This window comes from Macrobrachium rosenbergii, chromosome 58 (genome assembly GCF_040412425.1).
Source record: "Macrobrachium rosenbergii isolate ZJJX-2024 chromosome 58, ASM4041242v1, whole genome shotgun sequence".
Classification (NCBI taxonomy): domain Eukaryota; kingdom Metazoa; phylum Arthropoda; class Malacostraca; order Decapoda; family Palaemonidae; genus Macrobrachium; species Macrobrachium rosenbergii.
The window spans coordinates 3,872,831-3,879,014 of record NC_089798.1 but is presented as its reverse complement, the minus strand read 5'-3'; positions in this window follow the sequence as shown (position 1 = coordinate 3,879,014).

Genomic DNA, 6,184 nt, shown 5'->3' with positions numbered 1-6,184 from the left:
ATATGAACAAGTATTGCAATAAAGCACATGGCAATTGCATCATGTTTAAGATTACATTGCTCTGATCATCTACAGTATTGTCCCCGTTGTGTTCAAAACGTTTTGCTTTCGTATGTCATTCTCAAAATGCCATGTGCTACTGGAATCCTCAGATTGATTCATTCTAATTTCAGAGACCTTTCATATTGGTTCCCCCCCTCTCTCTCTCTCTCTCTCTCTCTCTCTCTGTCTTCAAAAGAGAGAAGTTATTAACATAGAATTTTTGTGGTTACTGGTGTTAATCTAAGCTTTTGAGATCTGAGTATAGGAAAAATATATATATTTAGTAACGGCGCCTGATAAAAAGTGTGTTTTGTGAATCTAAAGCAGCTACAAGTGATTTTACAAAGGTTTTTACAAGCTTGTGTAAATTTAAAGTGAATTTGCTTATTATTACCATGGTATAATAAGGTATATTAAACAAAATTTTGCCTAAGTGAAATTATTATTGATAAATCTTTTGCGTATTTTTGTGTGTTCTTGTGTTTGCAATCTCTTGATTTTCTGCATTTTATATATTTGATATTTAACATTTATTTACTTAGCATTTTAAATATTTCTTGATAATTTAACATTGCATACTTGATTTAATCTTCAATTATTAAGATTTTCTTTTTAAATCTTGAATAAGTCTTTCTAGTTGAAATTTTGCTCGATTAATTTAATTTCTTGATAAATTAAAGTTTTTGTAATTTAGTTTTGTTTAATAATTTAATTCAAGAATTAGTTAAATTTTGTGTTGTTTTCAAGTAATAGTGAATTTTTCAAATTGTGAATTCTAATTATAAATTTTGAATTTAGAAATAAATTTTTTGTATTTGAAATTTTTAAAAAACAGTGTTTCATTTACTGACCATCGGTGAATAGGATTAATTGTGTGCACAAGGCAAAGTGATAAACATGTTTTGTTCCTTTAGTTTTGCTGAAGTGAATTAAGACCAGGGAAACAGTTAAAGTTGTTTGAGGGAGTGATGCCCTTTTACCCTAGTATATTTCTTGTTTAATTGCTGATACCTCACACTAGTCTTGATAAACTTAGTTTGATTTTTCATGTGATTAATGAGCTTTGTAAGGGATCACTGTTATCTTTAGAGTACTTAGTCGTAATTCTTATTGTTATAAGAGTTCAGGCATCTGGCTGAAGTGAGGTAAATTTTTGACTTCTGTGATTAGTTGCGTAATAACCACGTACTTGGAACGCATCGTGGCACAATTCACAGTTCAAACCCTCGAGCAACCAAAAATATACAACCACATGACGCCAGTTATATGCTCGTGTCGTAATGAAGGCAGGGACTAGGTCATCAGAAACGGCATTTCATCATCAGTGTATTGCCTTTTCACGGCATGAATTACTTCCCTCAATTTGATATCAATATGACACCAATATCAATATGACAATGGCATACCAAAAAAAAACTTATTCTATAGTAACGAAAATTAGCTATTAAAGGTATGACTTACCGAAAGGGGTCAACCGAGCAAAGGAACAAAGGAATACACTAATTCCAAAACAGTTATGAAGAGAGAGAGAGAGAGAGAGAGAGAGAGAGAGAGAGAGAGAGAGAGAGAGAGAGAGAGAGAAGCGAAAAAAGTATAGACACTTCATGATAGAAAAGTTTTTATTACTCTAGTAAGAGACTACATTGTGTTTCAAACTTCAGCGTATTATGCGTAATGCACAGAGAAAGTTCTTCAATAATCATCGCTCTCATTTGACAAACATTGTTTGATTGTTTAGCGACTTTAGTTCCAAAGGCAGCGTTGCCAACACCTTCGAGCTTGCTCTACGACGGGGTATTTAGCGGCTACTTAGTAGAGTTGCATATGTTATACGGTTTAAAGCTGTCAGCAAAATAGTTATGTCACATCTCCACGTAAGAACAATGTCAGCTTTCGTACAGCCTAACTCACAAGGAAAAGCCTAGTATTTAACAAAACTCGAGGAGACTGAAATACCACCGTGAGAACAGTGCCACCAAAGGATACTGTTAGAAAAAGCACACGTACACATGCATCCTGAGAAAAAAAACTATCACTAGCAATCAATTCAAGTTATATAAATTATAAGATCATTAATCTTTTGGTGTTACCATATTTTTCGCTGCCATGGTACCCCTTTTACCCCCAGTGAAGAAATATGATCACATTATCACGTCCACAAACAGACAACATACATGTGTGGACCTTGAAAATAATTCATTCTCTCTCTCTCTCTCTCTCTCTCTCTCTCTCTCTCTCTCTCTCTCTCTCTCTCTCTCTCAGTGCCAAAGTTGGTTGTAAAAAATCAGACTGGCAACTTAACTAGATTTCAAAAATACACCCAGGCAACAGCTCACCCTATATCCATGAATGTTTCCCCACTACACACCTGCATGTTCGAGAATGTAGCCAGGAAAGAGGTCACACAGAATCTGTGTACGTAGAATCGCTCAGCACGCAGGCATTGGAGAAATGGAAGTCTTTTTATGCATTGAAAGGAAATGGCTCCAACTCGCTCTCATCTTTGTTAGGTTTAGTCATTGCCATCATCTCTTGAGCTTCCATTCTGTATATTTTTGTCATAAGCAGAAACACACACACACACACACACACACACAGAGAGAGAGAGAGAGAGAGAGAGAGAGAGGAGGAAATTGGCGTCAAGATCATAACATAAAATTTCTCAAAAAAAAAAAAAAAATAGTTTATGCATATAGGCTAAAGTCGGCTTGTTCTACCTAGCGTGGACCTACGAAAGTGGCACAGACAGGATTCGCCTGAGTCCGTATTTATAACTCCAGCCGTTCCACATGCCCAGAATCCGGAAACGAAGTGCAGTTAATCATTCACTCAGAATCCGGACACGTGTCATCAGCCTAAAAGCTATCCATATCAGCTCATACTGACGTAATGAATACTGGCGAAGAGAGAGAGAGAGAGAGAGAGAGAGAGAGAGAGAGAGAGAATACCGTGATATAAGTTCTCCCTTGTCTTCCTGGTTCTGGTTCTGGTAGTCACTGGTGAAAGTCATCAGAACAGATCCATTAATGAAAGCAAGTAAACGAGACGCGTTTTATAAGAAGACATAAATTCATGAGGAAATTTCATTATTTTTCTAAATACCGCCATTACGGATATAATGGATGCAATGAATCACTCTCGGATGAAGATTCCCAAACCATCACATTTATTCTTTGCCGTGGATTACCGCTCTTGTATGAGGCGTAATTTAAGTGATGTCATTTTTAACATGAAATATGCATCGCTAAAAAATGATAAATGAAGGCCCTTAGGAACAACAATAGCTATTAAAGACTGTTGAGTTTTTAATGGTTCCCTCGCAAGTTTGTTCGTTTGTATCTGTGGAATTCTAAAAGAAAATGTCCAACAGGAAATTATCTCTCTCTCTCTCTCTCTCTCTCTCTCTCTCTCTCTCTCTCTCTGGGGATTGGAAAGAAAAAGAGTATTGGAAAAGTTACCTTTCTCTCTCGATGGATATTTGAAATAAAAGTACTGGCGGAAAGTGTTCTTTCCTCATACTTCCTATTACTAAATTATCTCTCTCTCTCTCTCTCTCTCTTTCTTTTCCTAAAATAAGACTAGATAAATTTCAAAATCGTCAAACACTTAATATTTGTTCGTTTTCATTCTCAATTACAATTAGATGTTAAGAGCATATCTTTCCTTAGTATACGTAACCTTGGATAGAACGTTGTGTTTGGTGACTTCCGTCCGTGCCTTACCAATTTTTTGCCTCTCTGGCCATCGTCTGACTGAGGGTAGAGTCAAGTGAAAAAAGCCATGAAGAATCACACTGAAAAATGGTATTATTTCACCATCTTGAGATTATTAAGATTTGGGAGATATTATTATAATAAGTGAAGGTTAATGTTCTATGTCAAAAAACTGTTTAGGAATTATAGGTAATTAAAAAATGCTTAATAAACAGCGAATTCTCAACAAGGCCGTTCACCAGCGGATAAAGATTGCTTTTTTGGTTAATATATGTACATTGTAAATGTAAGAATAGGGGTCTTATATTACTTTAACTTTCCACTTTTGAAAGCCGATTTTAATGAACTTAATCACTGGGAAGTTATCATTATAGTCTATCATTAAGAAAATTATACCAGGAAAAGGTCACCAACTATGAACCACTTAAACAGCAAAAAACGCGACACCTCGACTTTTGATTATTATGGGTCAAAGTTGTGATACATAATGATCAGAGGATCAGTTTCATAATTTATTTTAATGTGAAAAGGACACAAATAATGTGTGGCCAGCTAATGAGGATTTAAACAGCTAAGAACAAGTGATCTTGAGCTTTGACTTCTAAAGCTTTAACTTAGGAAACTTAGTCATTAGGAATTAGCCAGAAAAATGTATTAATATTTAGAGGATTTCACAAAACAATAAAGCCTGTTTAGAACCAAAAAACTTTTGTAAGTCTGTGACCTTGGCCTTCAAGTGTCATATTTGGTAAACGTAATTATTAGCATATCACATTTTTAATGCACATAAATATACATGCTATATATATGAGTATGTGTATATATATATAAATATATATATATATATATATATATATATATATATATATATATATATATATATTCACAGAATAGGTTAAAAAAAGATTAACGGATATTTATGAAAATTAACTAAAAATCACTTAGTGATCTTTAGATGATCAGCAATTGGGAAACTGGGCAATAAGGTAAGGATAAAGGTCTGACTTTATTCTATATATATATATATATATATATATATATATATATATATATATATATATATATATATGTATATATGTATATATATATATATATATATATATATATATATATATATATATATATATATATATATATATATATGTATGTATGTACATAACTTTAACCAGTCGCATGTTGTTCATTTGTGATACTGTTTTACAAGGGTAAATTACAATGTTCATTGTAATATATATATATATATATATATATATATATATATATATATATATATATATATATATATATATATATATATATATATATATATATATATATATATATATATATATATGATCAAACTTGATAGAATGTTATTCATATAAGGACGGGAATAAACGCTGTGACCATGAACTTTAACTTTTAAATGTCTAACTTGGCGCACTTAATTAATGGAGAATATACATTGTAATTTACCCTTGTAAAACAGTATCACAAATGAACAACATGCGATGGCATTATATATAAGTTATATATATATATATATAAATATATATATATATATATATATATATATATATATATATATATATATATATATATATATATATATATATATATATATATATATATATATTTAGATATAGTCAGACCTTTATCCTCAACTTATTGTCCAGTTTCCCAAAAGCTGATCATCTAAAGATCACTAAGTGATTTTTTAGTTAATTTTCATAAATATCCGTTAATCTTTTTTAACCTATTCTGTGAATATATATATAAAGAACACTCCAAGCAAACAACATAACCTCCTTGACTAGGTTAATGAAGATTGGATTTTGAGGAACTTTTTTTTTAAGGATTCAATAGAAGACGCCCACTGGAGAACCATCTTTGGCAAACATCGTTCAAAAAATTATTTCTGTTAATGAGAAAGGTCTCAGCTTTTTTATAATTCAGATTTTTCATCTTTTATACATGTAAATTATAACAATAACTCATTAATCATGAAGCAGCTCAGTTTACACACCAAAGGTCATAGGTTCAGTTTACAGGTTTTTATGATTGACAGACTTCTTATGAATTATCATGGTATTTTTATCATTAAGATACATTCTAACAGGCATTTCCGTAACAGTTATGTTTTATCTATTCTGGGCCTTAAATTATTTGGTTTAAAGGAAAATGTTTCAAAGAAGCATCATATTTGTGGTATTCGTTCTTTCCCGCCGAAATATTATATAATTCCCTAACAGTTACGTTTACAAAGAATAACTAATGAATATCAAAGGCCAGCATCGCAATAACGGTAATTTCATAATGATTCGCTTAAAGATCAAAGGTTATAAGAGGTGACAATTTCCGTCTTATAATGAGCCAAAAGTTAGTAATTAGTTTATTTAATCTTTGTTGCAATCTATATACATATATATACATACATACATACATACACA